Here is a 15,690-nt window from a genome sequence, read left to right as displayed (position 1 = left end):
ACAAAGAGATGGACAGACATACCATGACTTGGATTGGAAGAATGAGTATTATCAAAATGACTATACTACCCAAGATAATTTACAGATTCAATGCAATTCCTATCAAATTACCAAGGACATTTTTCGCAGAACTCAAATAAAATATTTTAAAGTTCGTTTGGAAGTACAAAAGGCCAGAATAGCTAAAGGCATCCTGAAAAAGAAAAATGGAGCTGGAGGAATCAGGCTCCTGGACTTCAGACTATACTACAAAGCAACAGTTATCAAAACTGCATTGTACTGGCACAAAGATAGAAATCTAGATCAGTAGAACAGGATAGAAAACCCAGAATTAAACCCATGCACCTACAGTCAACTAAACTATGAGAAAGTAGACAAGAATATACAATGGAGAAAAGACAGCCACTTCAATAATTGGTGCTGGGAAAATTGGACAGCCACATGCAAAAGAATGAAATTAGAACACTTCCTAACACCATACACAGAAATAAACTCAAAATGGATAAAGACCTAGATATAAGACCAGATACTATGAAACTCTTAGAGGAAAATATAGGCCAAACACTCTTCAACATAAACAGCAACATCTTCTCAGATCCACCTCCTAGAGTAATAATAATAAAAACAAAAATAAACAAATGGGGCTTAATTAAGTTTCTGTACAGCAAAGAAACCCTAAACAAAGAGAAAGGACAATCCATGGAATGGGAGAAAGTATTTGCAAATGAAGTGACTGACAAGGGATTAATCTCCAAGATATATAAATACCTCCTACGGCTCAATACCAAAAAAAAAAAAAAAAAACCCATCCAAAAATGGGCAGAAGATCTAAACAGACATTTCTCCAAAGATGACATACAGATAGCCAAAAAACACACAAAAAGGTGTTTAACATCACTAATTATTAGAGAAATGCAAATCAAAACCACTATAAGGTACCACCTTACACCAGCCAGAATGGCCATTATCCAAAAGTCTACAAATAAGAAGTGCTGGAGAGGGTGTATAGAAAAGGGAACCCTATTACCCTGTTTCTGGGAATGTAAATTGGTGCAACCACTGTGGAAAACAGGATGGAGATGCCTCAGAAAACTAAAAATAGAACTACCGTTTGATCCAGCAATCCCACTCCTTGGCATCTATCCAGGGAAAACCATGACTCAAAAATATACATGTACTCCAATGTTCATTGCAGCACTTTATACAGTAGCCAAAACATAGAAATAACCTAAATGCCCACTGATAGAGGAGTGGATAAAGGAGATGTGGTACATATACAAAATGGAATATTACTCAGCCATTAAAAGGAAAGAAATAATGGCATTTGCAGCAATATGGATGGACCTAGAAATTATCATGCTGCGTGAAGTAAATCAGACAATGAGATACCAACATCAAATGCTATCACTGACATGTGGAATCTGAAAAAAGGACACCATGAACTTCTTTGCAGAACAGATACTGACTCACAGACTTTGAAAAACTTACGGTCTCCAAAGGAGACAGGTTGGGGGGTAGGGTGAGGCATGAGGGTTTGGGGTGGAAATGCTATAAAAATTTGGTTATGATTATTGCTGTACACTTATAAATGTAATAAAATCATTAAGTAATTAAAAAAACCTACTCTCAAATGTTCAATTTACTGCTGCCCTACACATGGTCTGTAGGCAAACCTTTGAATTTGTATACTCAGCTTTCAACCACAAAAAATGCCCAGTTAACCAAATACTGCAATATATTTTTGGAATTTATTTTTAACCCGGTTTTCTGGTATAGTGTTTTACCACATTAATTTATAACTTAATTTAATCATCCCTTCTAACCTAAATTTGTGTGTGTATATATATATATATATATTTTAAATCCCACCTAAAACCTTAAATACCATTTTACTTTCAGTTACATTAAACTTATTATAGCTGTTTGTATTTCAGATTAATTAGAAAATAATCTATCTAGGAAAATTTATTTGAGTATCCTTAGAAGTAGGTTTTCACATTGTTCCCTATAATAAAATAGATGTTTACTTAATTACCCAAAGCATAAAGACTTGAAATTAAAACCCCAGAAATCAAAAATATATGTCCCTTGGGACTTTATGTCATATTTTTTGAAACACACAAATATCACCTATATAATTACATATATTTATCATATATAAATATATATGTAAATATATAAATTCTATTTATGTACTATTAAAAGAAAGACAATGTACCACTAGGGGTTTAAGTACTTTTGATTTATGTATAATTTCTATTTTAATTATCAGATGTCAAGTGAGATTACTTCACTGGAATTGGTCTGAACTGACATGAATTTGAAAAATTAAGTGATGTTTTAATGATTTGAAAATGATACCAAAATAGTGTTAGAGATTTATTGAGTCATATAATTTATGATTTACAAGTTTTTCTTGGGAATTTTCTATGGTTTGATGAACTAAATTACAGAGTTTAGGTAAATGCTATTGAAAATAAGGATTTAGACATCTAGTAAGTCAAGATCACAATTTTATTTCCCTAAATAAGTATAGTTCTAATCAATTATAGATGGTGAGTCTTATTAAGAAAAACAAACTGGTGGTTTATATCTCTGTCCAATTCTACTTAGAAAAAAATAATTTCTAAATTCTGAGCTAAAGAGGTTGTAAATAAAGGTACCACCAATGGAAGAAGCTTTAAAATTAATTCAGTAATAATTTTTTTCCTCAAATTACCATAGTGAACTATATTATAGAACTATCATAGATCTCTACAAAGGAAGCTTTTAATTAAAATCTAAGTCATTTAAACATACACAAAAGATTACAAATATAAATCTTGTTATTTTCAATATAAATTATCATTTGACTAGATACCATTATAGTTTTAGTATATGAAACCACCTTAAATGCAAATTGTAATAATGACTTTATGCAATTATTTGTATGTATTCATTACTATTCAGTACATAAATATATGGACATGTAGGAATTTTTGAAAGTCTTTCTTTTAAATATTTTCTCATTTTGTAATATTTAAGAAACATGATCTTTCAGCTTAACTGTTATAGCCCATGGTTTGAGAGGGGAAAATTGACTGTAATGAACTTGTGCCTGTTTGAAATAGTTTTTTTAAAAAAATTCTGATACTTAGTTGAACATACTTTGAATAGAAACAATAGTTATTCAAAGACCATTTGGCTGAGTAAAATTGACAAAGCAATGACCTTGACAAATGAACTTTTACTACCAACAAAGACTTTGACTTGAATAAATAGCCTTTCCAGAATTTCTCTGGGGAATAAAAAAGGTAAAGAACATTTTGGATGGATGGATTCAACCATAATTTTTATTTTCACTCAGAGTTTCATTAGAGTTTAAATATTAAAAGTTTTTAAGTAATGAACCATAATCTTTTTAAGGGATCTTTTATATCTTTCAATTTTGACTTATGTTTTATAATGTGAATCTCAGTTACTTAATTTCTGACTAAATATATTAGCAAGTCATAGTGTTCCTATTTAGAATGTTTTTAAAAACATTAACATAATTCATGCGACACTTTTCTATGGCTCCTTTTCCTCTTCTGGGAAGTGTAATGAGTGAAGGTCAGGAATTTGAGAATTTTATAAAAGTTCAGTGGTGTCTTCAACTCACTGCCCCAAAACTTAAAACTGATTAAGACCAAGATGTACTGAAGTTAATATCATGAATCTGGAATATAATTCAATTTCCAGCAAAAATGAAAAAGAATCTTTATTGGAGCAAATGCCATTTAGTAGAGTGCGATTTTATATGCCTTCAGTTTAAAGCCTACTTTAGTACAGTACATATCAAAATAGATGAGAGCAGTTTTTCCTTATTCCTCAGTATTTCTCTGAGACAAAACAACAGTTTTCCTTGGTCAGAGATTTCTCATGGGAGTTTAAATCAGGTCCCTTAAATAGGGACACTGGATTGGTAAAATCCAGGAAGGGTGCTTGGTCACCGGTAGGTGAGGGACATCCTAGTGTCTAGGAATAAAAAGTAAATCATGGTTTTTGATGATGCCTCACTAAAGGCTTCATAGCAATAACTCCCTTCACTAGACAGGGTTTTCAGTGCTTCGTCAATATTAAGGGCTAGTCCATCTATTCAAAACATAGTTCTTCTTTTTTTTTTTTTTTTTTATTTTCCCACTGTACAGCAAGGGGGTCAGGTTATCCTTACATGTATACATTACAATTACATTTTTCCCCCACCCTTTCTTCTGTTGCAACATGAGTATCTAGACATAGTTCTCAATGCTATTCAGCAGGATCTCCTTGTAAATCTATTCTAAGTTGTGTCTGAGAAGCCCAAGCTCCCGATCCCTCCCACTCCCTCCCCCTCCCATCAGGCAGCCACAAGTCTCTTCTCCAAGTGCATGATTTTCTTTTCTGAGGAGATGTTCATTTGTGCTGGATATTAGATTCCAGTTATAAGTGATATCATATGGGATTTGTCTTTGTCTTTCTGGCTCATTTCACTCAGTATGAGATTCTCTAGTTCCATCCATGTTGCTGCAAAGCAAGCAATGAAACTAGAATACACCCTCACACCATGCACAAAAATAAACTCAAAATGGCTGAAAGACTTAAATATACGATAGGACACCATCAAACTCCTAGAAGAAAACATAGGCAAAACACTCTCTGACATCAACATTATGAATATTTTCTCAGGTCAGTCTCCCAAAGCAATAGAAATAAAAGCAAAAATAAACCCATGGGACCTAATCAAACTGAAAAGGTTTTGCACAGCAAAGGAAACCAAAAAGAAAACAAAAAGACAACTTTCAGAATGGGAGAAAACAGTTTCAAATGATGCAACTGACAAGGGCTTAATCTCTAGAATATATAAACAACTTATTCAACTCAACAGCAAAAAAACCAATCAATCAATGGAAAAATGGGCAAAAGACCTGAATAGACATTTCTCCAAAGAAGATATACAGATGGCCAACAAACACATGAAAAAATGCTCAACATCGCTGATTATAAGAGAAATGCAAATCAAAACTACCATGAGATACCACCTCACACCAGTCAGAATGGCCATCATTAATAAATCGACAAATAACAAGTGCTGGAGGGGCTGTGGAGAAAAGGGAACCCTCCTGCACTGTTGGTGGGAATGTAAACTGGTACAGCCACTATGGAGAACAGTTTGGAGATACCTTAGAAATCTATACATAGAACTTCCATATGACCCCGCAATCCCACTCTTGGGCATCTATCCGGAGAAAACTCTACTTAAAAGAGACAAAACATAGTTCTATATGGTTCTTTAAAGTATCTTTATCTGTGTTCCCGAAGATTACCAACTATTCTCCTCTTCTTCAGATTTTCTCATAACAGGAGGTGGTAGTTAAGGAGGTGAGGTAGGATGGAATGATTAGAATAAAATGCCATCTCTTGTGGTTTGGAAGTTATAGGTTGTAAATAAGACATAGAAGTACATGGTTCTTTCTTATAATCTAGAGGAAAGTTAAATAGTTGAAAAAGGAGGTAAAAATCTGGTTTTGTAAATAGTCCTATGTAATATTACTCAGTTTTCTTTGTCCACCTTACTTAAGCAGTGGAAAGAAATGCCTAATGCTATAATATCAAATACCCTGGCAGATATCAAGATGTAGTCATTATTTGAAATGTAAGCCATATTAGATTTGAAATGTAAGCCATATTAGATTCATTTTTCAGTGCTGACTAAAAGGTGAAAATAAGTCTTTTTTGAATGTTTACTAATAAATATATAAATATATTTAATGTAAATATATTTTATATAATATGTAAATATATAAAATATTGCATTTTATGATTTTTTTATACATTGATTTTTATTTTTTTCCATTATACTTGCTTTACAGCGTTCTGTCAGTTTTATACTGAACAGCATGCTGACCCAGTTACACATACAAGCATACATTCTTTTTCCTCACATTATCATGCTCCATCATAAGTGACCAGACATAGTTCTCAGTGCTACACAGCAGGAACTTATTGCTATTCCATTCCAAAGGCAATAGTCTTCATCCATCAACCCCAAACACCCCATCCATCTCACTCCCTCCCCCTCGGCAACCACAAGTCTATTCTGCAAGTCTGTGATTTTCTTTTCTGTGGAAAGGTTCATTTGTGCCATATATTAGATTCTAGATATAAGTGATATCATATGGTATTTGTCTTTCTCTTTGACTTACTTCACTCAGGATTAGAGTCTCCAGTCCCATCCATATTGCTGCAAATGGCATTATTTTGTTCTTTTTTATGGCTGAGTGGTATTCCATTGTGTATATATACCACTTCTTCCTAATCCAATCATCTCTTGATGGACATGTGGGTTGATTCCATGTCTTGGCTATTGTGAATAGTGCTACAATGAACATGCAGGTGCATGAGTCTTTTTCAAGGAAAGTTTTGTCCGGATACATGCCCAAGTGTGGGATTGCTGTGTCATATGGCAGTTCTATGTATAGATTTCTAAGGTACTTCCATACTGTTCTCCATAGTGGTTGTACCAGCTTACATTCCCACCAACAGTGCAAGAGGTTCCCTTTTCTCCACACCCCCTCCAGCATTTTTTATTTGTGGACCAAATAATGATAGCCATTCTGACTGCTGTGAGGTGGTAACTCATAGTAGTTTTGATTTGTATTTCTCTAATAATCAGGGATGTTGAGCATTTTTTCATGTGCTTATTGGCCATTTATATAACTTCCTTGGAGAATGGTCTATTCAGGTCTTTCGCCCATTTTTCAACTGGGTTGTTGGCTTTTTTTGCTGTTGAGTTGTATAAGTTGCTTGTATAATCTAGAGATGAAGCCCTTGTCAGTTGCATCATTTGAAACTGTTTTCTCCCATTCTGAAAGTTGTCTTTTTGTTTTCTTTTTGGTTTCCTTTGCTGTGCAAAATCTTGTCCATTTGATTAGGTCCCATTGGTTTATTTTTGCTTTTATTTCTATTGCTTTGGGAGAGTGATCTGAGGAAACATTTGTAAGGTTGATGTCAGAGAGTGTTTTGCCTATGTTCTCTTCCAGGAGTTTGATGGTGTATTGTCTTATATTTAAATCTTTAAGCCATTTTTAGTTTATTTTTGTGCATAGTGTGAGGGTGTGTTCTAGTTTTGCTGATTCGCATGCAGTTGTCCAGGTTTATCAGCAATGCTTGCTGAAAAGACTGTCTTTTTCCCATTTTATGTAATATAGACACAAAAATTCTCAACAAAATTTTAGCCATCTGAATAAAATGACATATAAAAAAGATCATACACCATGAACAGGTGGGATTCATTCCATGTACACAAGGGTGGTTCAACATATGCAAATCAATCAACATCATATACCACATTAACAAAAGTCAAAAACCACATGATCATCTCAACAGATGCAGAAAAAACATTTGACAAAGTCCAACATCCATTCATGATCAAAACTCTTACCGAAGTGGGTATATAGGGAACATACCTTAACATAATAAAAGACATTTATGACAGACCCACAGCAAATATAATACCCAACGGAGAAAAGCTGAAAGCCTTCCCACTAAAATCTGGAACAATACAAGGATGTCCACTCTCACCACTGTTATTCAGCATAGTACTGGAACTCCTAGCCACAGCAGACAACCAACAGAAATAAAAGGCATCCAAGTAGGAAGTGAAGAGGTAAAGTTGTCACTCTGTGCAGATGACATGATACTATATATAGAAAACCCCAAAGACTCAACCCATAACTACTTGAACTGATCAACAAATTCCTCAAAGTAGCAGGATAAAGCTTAACATTCACAAATGAGTCAAATTTCTGTATAATAACAATGAAATATTAGAAAAGGAATACAGAAATACAGTACCTTGTAATATTGTACCCACCCCAAAATCAAATACCTGGGAATACACCTGACCAAGGAGGTAAAGGACTTACATGCTGAGAACTATAAACATTCATCCAGTAAATTGAAAAAGATGAGAACTATAAACATTCATCCAGGAAATTAAAGAAGATGTAAAGAAATGAAAAGATATTCCATGCTCCTAGGTTGGAGGAATTAATATTGTAAAAATGGCTATACTACCCAAAGAAATCTACGGATTCAATGCAATCCCTTTCAAATTACCCATGACATTTTTCACAGATCTAGAACAAACAGTCCAAACATTTATATGGAACCACAAAAGACCCAAAATTGCCAACACAAATCTGAGGAACAAAAACTAAGCAGGAAGCATACCTCTCCCAGACTTGAGGCAATATTACAAAGCCAGTCATCAGGACAGTGTGGTAATGGTACCAAAACAGACATGCAGACCAATGGAACAGAATAGAAAACCCAGAAATAACCCTGGACACCTATGGTCAATTAATCTTTGACAAAGGAGGCAAGAACATGATGATTGTATTTAAATCTGAAATAGATATGTAAGAAATGATGCTTCATTTTCATAATGAGTATATCTCCTATATTTGTAGTTATACAGACTTTGTCCTAACTGTATATTTGTTATTTTCGAAAATATTTGGATTTGGCATTTAAAAAGTGAGATACTTATATCTTATTTAGGAATTATTTGGGAGTAAGAGTGATACATATGTAGTAGGACCACTTAAGGCATTTTATTTTGACTTTCATTGCAGCTATGCTTTTTTTCTTGATTTTCCACTGCTAATACATTTTTCAGCTTTAAAAATGGGAGATGTACACAAAATTTATGATGACATATTTTGCCTAATTATTTCTAGATTTCAGATTATAGTTTCAAAGTAAACAAATGCACATACTCACACAAAGAATAAATTATTTGGAGCAACTCTTCTATGAGCTTTGCTTTTCTTACACAAACAACTAATTATCACCTCTATCAAACTGTTTTCCTTTAGCTAATAAAGATGTCCCTGTGGCCTTATACATATAATTCCTCACATATATTTGACTCTTTTCATCTCAAAAATACTATTTTCACTTTTCTTTAAAAAAAGGTGATGGTTTTCCTATTTCTGCATATTTGCAATTTTAAGGATTTCAGGAGCAAGCTACAGGAACCTCAGTGGGACCGAGGGTGTAACAGTATAGCTGGGCTGCTAAAGGTTCTGCATCAACATGTAAAAAGCAATAGCAACAAAATGGTAAAAGCATCTCAATGGCAGCTAATCTAAAGACCTGCTATTTGTACTTAAGGCAGGATTCCAAGGTAAACACAGTTTAGTTGAATCATGGTTACATCTGCCTTGGGTTCCTTCCTCCTGGTCACACGTCTGATGCCCATTGTGTTGGACTTACGCCTGGATGGATCACTGTAATTCTCAATGCCTAGTGTTCATGCCTTTGTAATCCTTTCCCCCTGGGTATAAGTGGGGGCAAATAACTTGTTTCTAGCCCAAATAATAGAGCCAAAGTGATGGACTGCCACTCCCATGGCAAAGGTGGAGCCACTTTACAGATGTAATTCAGATCCCGAAATTGATAAATGTTGAGTTGATTAAGAAGGATATTATCTTGGGTGAGCTTGATTTAAACAGGTAAAGATCTGAAGCAGTGATTGTTTGCCTGAGTTGAATCCAAACAGCAGGAACCTCCTTTTTGGCCTGAGTCACCACCTTTCTGTGTGTGAAGGAACTGTGGGTGGTATGTAGGAACTACAAAATGCCTATAATTGCTAAGCATAAATTTCAGCTGACAGTCGGGAATACTATAGCTCTTACTCCCATCCCTTAGCTGCAAGGCAATGAATTCTAACAACCGGAGTAAGAGTGGAAGTGGACCCCTCCTCACTTACGCCTTTAGATGAGAATGCAACCCAATCAACACCTTGGCTATGACCTTGAGAGGTCCAGCTAAGTATTGCCTGGACTCTAACCCATAGACTGTGAAATGTTAACTGGCTGCTATTTTACATTGTGAAATCTGTAGCAACTAATTATGCAACATAAGTAAACTCATAGATTTATATTTCCAGATAGAGAAGGATTAACTTGAGGGAAATTGCTGTTATCCTATAGGTAATTCAAAGCAATGCTGAAGTTGTTGATACTAGTTGTTGTTTATTAACCTTCCTTCTCTTTATTGTTAACTTATTTTCATACTTTTATTTTGAATAATTGATTCTAAAATTAGGCGAGCTGTAAAATTAAAATCCATTTTAAGTATGCTTCTTAATGTTTCTTTATATATATTTAATTGCTGTTGGTAAGATATTTGTTACTTTTTTTTTTTTCTTTTTTCTTTTTTTTTTTTTAGGGCTGCACCCATGGTATATGGAAGTTCCCAGGCTAGGAGTTGAATCAGTGCTGCAGCTCCCAGCCTACACTGACTGGATCCTTAACCCACTGAGCAGGGCCAGGGACCAAATCTGCAATCCCATAGATACTAGTTGGGTTTGTTACCACTGAGTCACAGCAGGAACTCCTATGTTACATTTTAATGCAATACTCACCTGTAATACATTTGGCTAAGCCATACCAAATTCTGGTCTCCACAGAAAGGCATTAAAGTTCAAGTCAGTTTCTCTGTTCTATCTGACTATGTCCTGCCTTGAAGAAATATTCCAATTTTGTGGAAAGTGCTAGAGAAGAACATTTACATTCTACTGGGTTGCTCTAGCCCGTATATTGCTTAGTGAGCCCGGGGTCACTTAACACACTAGGTCTCCATTTCCCGGCCTGGCTGTCTCAGTTTCCCCTTCTCACTGAGCGCATGGTTCTAAGTCATATACAGGAAAGATCTTAAAAAATGCAACAGCCTAAATATTAAGATTACCAACCTGACACATAATTTAATAATATATCTGATACCATGTGTGCTGCAAATAGTAATAAACTAAGTCTAGTAAAGTCAGTCTTGCGACCAGTGTGTGGCAGGGCCACTGATCCTTGGAGGATGAGAAAGCTGGAAGTCTCAAGCATCAGAATCCATCTGCCACTGCCCTCTTCTTTTCTGATGCAACTTGTTGTATGCTCTTATGGACACCTTATCTTGCACATTTATGTCTAGTGCCATCTGGATGGTCTGGTTAACCCAGCATCCTCACATGTTTCAATTCATTATCTCATGTCCTGTTGGCCCCATCCCTCACTGTGTGATGCTGGGTCCTGCTACCTTGGTTCATAGGATAGTCTGTGGGCACGGAAAAGTCTGTGCATTTGCCATGTGCTTATCCAACCACAGCCAGCATCTTGTTGGTGACAGCAAGGCCACTGGCTATGGCCACTGTTTGCTCTTTTTTAAGTAGGTCTTTCTTTTCTGCTTATGAATAGTTATCACTCATCTGTTTAGCAAGTTCAAACCTATGTCAGATCCCTCATTTCTTACTAAAATTGGCTGAATGTTGTTTTTTGTATCGATTTATTCATTTGTCAACATAAGAGAATACATCAGAATATATCACCACCTGGGCTTTGTACTAAGTGCTGAAAAACCCAAATAAAACCCTTGTCTGCAAGGATTTTAGAACATGTTGGGAGTAGAGTAAGGATGTCAGATCTCTGCTTGTATATTCTCTGTCACTCACTGTCCATTAACACTGGATTCTGAATCCCTGGCAGCATTTTTCTAGATGCAAAGACTACAGGGGGACTTGACTCTTTTTGCATGGGAGCATCTCCCACTTTCCTGCAAACTAATTTCATGTAGGCACATTGCAGCAAGTTTAGCTCATTATGTGGGGGGTTTTAAAGAGGCATACATGGGCTCCTCTGGGCTCTAGGAGAGGTTACCTACCTCTGCATGAGTGGTTTTTGTGAAGATCCCTCTCAGGATTGTCTGGACTAACAATTTATTGCATTGTATAAAAAGTCCAGGTCAGAGTTGACAGATTAACCTTGCCCAGGAGGGGAAGCTCTCACTTTGAAATGCGAGTAGAGCATGTACAGATGCAGCCATTACTTTAAAAACATATGTGCAAGCAAGCAGAAAGGACCTGTGTTACAATGAAGTGATGCTGTCAGTGGCAGATCGCCTGTAAGCCTGCTCTCATTGCTTGTCTTTTGTTAGTTGGTACATTGAAAGTTTTTTCCCAGATATCTTGACTTCTAATTATGTAACTATATTCTGACCCCTCAGCATTTGAAGCTCTGACTGACATCTGGTGGCTTTTTGTTCTCAACCGAAGAAACATTCTGTCCATCCACCCACTTGGATTTTTGTGAAATCTGGGAACTTTCATGGGTTCCTACCACCTCTGGATCGATCATAATCACTTGTGTTTTTTCAAGATCTCTTTCAAGTTCTCAAAAACTGTTCACTGATGCAGAAACCGACACAGACCTAATTGATTATATTAAAGGGGAGCCAGACAAGGGGAATGGAGGAGGACAACACAACTACTGACATTAAAGTCCTATCTCTTCTTTCTCCCAAATTTCCTTTTCTGCTGCCACCTCACAGAAATCCTGTTCCCTGGCCCTTCCTCTGATGAGTCTGGACTGAGTGATTCCTCACTCTTCCTCCAGGATTTTCCTCTGAGATTTAAATGCTTCTTCATGGATGTTTGCGGAATAGCACCCCATCTCTTCTGAAGCCTCTGTGCTTCCTTGACCTGGACTTTCAAGAATGCATCTTTCATGCAAACTCAAAATTAAACAGTTATCTCAAAGACAGTAAATTCTGGTAAATGAACCTTATTTATTTATTTTCCTTTTTTTTTATAGGGCTGCACTGGAGGCATATGGAAGTTCCCAGGCTAGGTGTCAAATAGAAGCTGCATCTGCAACCTACACCACAGCTCACAGCAATGCAAGATCATTAACCAGGGATTGAACCTGCATCCTTGTGGATACCAGTTGGATTTGTTACTGCTGAGCCACAATGGGAATTTCCTAAATAAGCCAAATTTAGTGTTGGTTTTCAGCTTTGAAAACTTAGGTTTAGTTTTTCTCCAAAGTCTGACACATGAACATACTAGTCTTTAAAATGTGACTGAATTTGTTGAGCAAATATGTCCTAAATGAAGACATAACTATTTTAACATCCTTGGGACATGGGCTTTGGACTGTTTTTGTAGTGACTGAAGTGTATTGTGATAGGAAAATAGCACTACCAAGAATAGAATTTGTATTATTTAACAGTATATTTAAATTTTATGGGTATTAATGTGCTAATTTAGTGATCAAATGATTTTCTTTTAAGAAATAAGTTTATTATGGTTTTACATACACAAACTTGTACATTTTTAATGTATATAATGTAGTGAGTTTGGAAATATTAATCCATGAAACCATCACTTCAATCTATACCCTAAGCATATCCACCACCTTCAGAAGTTTTCTCCCACCCTATAATCGTTATTATTTTTGTGATAAGAATGTATAACACAAGATCTACCCTCTTAGCAAACTTTAAAGTATATAATACAATAATTTTAGCTATGGGAACTATGTTATGTGGTAGATCTCTTGGACTTGCTCAACTTAACATAGCTGAAATCTTATACCAATACCTATTTCCTCCTCCCTCTGCAGCCTAGCAACCATGGTTCTATTCTCTCCTTCACTCAGTATGGCTAGTTTAGAACCCTCATATAAGTGGTATCATATAGTATTTGTAATTCTGTGTCAGGATTATTTCACTTAGCATAATGTCCATCAGATTCATCCATGTGAGTGATCAAATAATTTAAAATGACTATTGCCTTTGCTGATAGTTATGGTTAGTATATAGCATGATATTGACTCTGTATTAAGAGAATCAGGGCTCAGATTCTTGCTCCAGGATTGACTGCTGTCTGCTCTTAACAAAAACACTTCCTCTATACTCCTCGATTTCCTCATGATTAAAATTAGAGTTCACTGATTATTTCACAGGATATCTGAGAGAGATTCATAACTGTTACGGTGGAAATGATACCAAATTCACTGGGCTATTGATTGGATTAAAAGAATTGTCTGGAACATGGTAGATGCTTCAAAACTTTTGTAAATACATCCTTCCTTTGGTTTCTTCTCTCTTTACTCAATGCCCATTCTAGTGTCTCTCATTTATGAAGAGAGCCAGAAAGTAGATGAGGAATAGATGCATTATGTTTTGAACTGGTTTTGCAGATGGCACATAAACACTTCCAATGTTCTTACCATTGCTTCATGATCTTTTCAAAATATTTCCCCTCATATTTAATAAATCATATGAAGATGCACAGGAAAGGTTTTTCAAACTTGCCTATTGATCCTGAGAATGTGAGAGGATTAGATTTAAAACAAAATTGTCATTTTTCCCTTTTCACACAAGAGCCATCCATTCAATGAGAGAGAGGCGGCCACTCTCCCAGAGCACCTTGGCGTGCAGGGAAATATTGGTATTCGAATTAGAGTCTAATCAGCAGAAGCAGACAGAGTGACGTGTTTCAGCCTTGTCTTTTTTGTAGCCAATTACCCCAGACTCCTAGTGTTCATGTCTTCCATGCACTTTCTTTAATTAGTGCTTTAATAGCTCAGCTTCAGAGAGTTGGTTCAGGAGAGAACTTTCCCAAAGCTGCCAAATGGTCACAAGCAGCAGGTGATTAAATTTAGTCTCAAGCACTAGGCATCTGCATGTGTTCTTTGTATCACTGTGTGCTTTTCAAGATGTGTTCCCAATAACTCCTGACCAGAGGGATGGGATGCTATCAGTAAATGCATTTTAAAAAGCTTCCTAGCATCATTAGCCACTGTCTGTATACTATTGATTTACATCAATTTTCATAATAAGGTTATTGACTCTCCATTAAGCACTAGGCCATGTTGGATGGGGAAGAAAAAAAATATTTGTGCAGAGATTATTGTTTTATTAGCCCTGAATTGAGAAAAGGAAAAAACAGTGCTTCAACCTGTTATTAGTCCTTCATGTTTTAATTACAGATGGGGCTCAATGGAATATTCTTGGTTCAGAGGTTTAACCCCTTGAATTATATACACTGATTCAATTTTATACAAACTGTGTTGATAGCCAGTAATTAAATCAAGAAAACCTCATTTGAATGCATCTCATAGGATTTGATACAATAACTCCCATAATATAGTGTTAAACACAGACTGTCAAAAATTTGGCTATTTTCTGAAACTTGCATTTTTTTTCATATTTATCATCTCAGGTTAGGATGCATGTTAACAATAAATTTGACAGGAAACCACTTTTGGTTTTTTGATAGGACATAAAATAATAGTGCATCTTATGGTGTGTTACATAAAGTATAGTATATACTTTTCTGCCTAATGGTTATCTTTACATTATACAGCTTGTGGTAAAACCCATATTACTTTTTTTTTTTTTTTTTTTTTTTTTTTTTGTCTTTTTGCCTTTTTCTAGGGCTGCTCCTGCAGCACTTGGCAGTTCCCAGGCTAGGGGTCTAATCAGAGCTGTAACCGCCGGCCTACGCCAGAGCCACAGCAATGCAGGATCTGAGCCGTGTCTGTGACCTACACCACAGCTCACGGCATTACCGGATCCTTAACCCACTGAGCAAGGCCAGGGATCGAACCTGCAACCTCATGGTTTTTAGTCGGATTCGTTAACCACTGAGCCATGAGGGGAACTCCCTCTATTACGTTTTTGAATTAACAAGTTACTTTCCCTCATTTCCTGGTTTGAGTCAAAATTGTTTTCTTCCTAGTATGTATAAAACACATATTTAATTTAAAGAAATCCTTAAGTGCAAGCCTTATCACTATACTAAAATCTTGTCATGTAAAGCTCAGATAGTCAAATTGAAATTAGAAAATTGAC

At 35.8% G+C, this 15,690-nt stretch overlaps 1 long non-coding RNA gene across 2 annotated transcripts in view; it reads left to right on the top strand.

Moving 5' to 3' along the window:
• LOC110257000 (uncharacterized) overlaps window positions 1-15,690 on the top strand; it is a 352,563-nt gene that overhangs the window by 200,330 nt on the left and 136,543 nt on the right. The window contains exon 4 of one of the 2 annotated variants that reach the window (XR_014840925.1): window positions 12,058-13,887. The exons of the other annotated variant lie outside the window; for it this stretch is intronic. This is a non-coding gene — a long non-coding RNA (uncharacterized LOC110257000). Of the gene's footprint in view, window positions 1-12,057; window positions 13,888-15,690 lie in introns of those variants that run through there. 2 annotated transcript variants of the gene reach the window in all.

The sequence above is a fragment of the Sus scrofa genome, chromosome 1, assembly GCF_054392235.1.
Source record: "Sus scrofa isolate SSC_HxYL_T2T_F1_AM1 chromosome 1, Sscrofa_HxYL_maternal_Yorkshire_Landrace_v2.0, whole genome shotgun sequence".
NCBI classification, from domain to species: Eukaryota; Metazoa; Chordata; class Mammalia; order Artiodactyla; family Suidae; genus Sus; species Sus scrofa.
The sequence above is the reverse complement of the archived record's forward strand: the minus strand, read 5'-3'. Positions and strand labels throughout refer to the sequence as shown.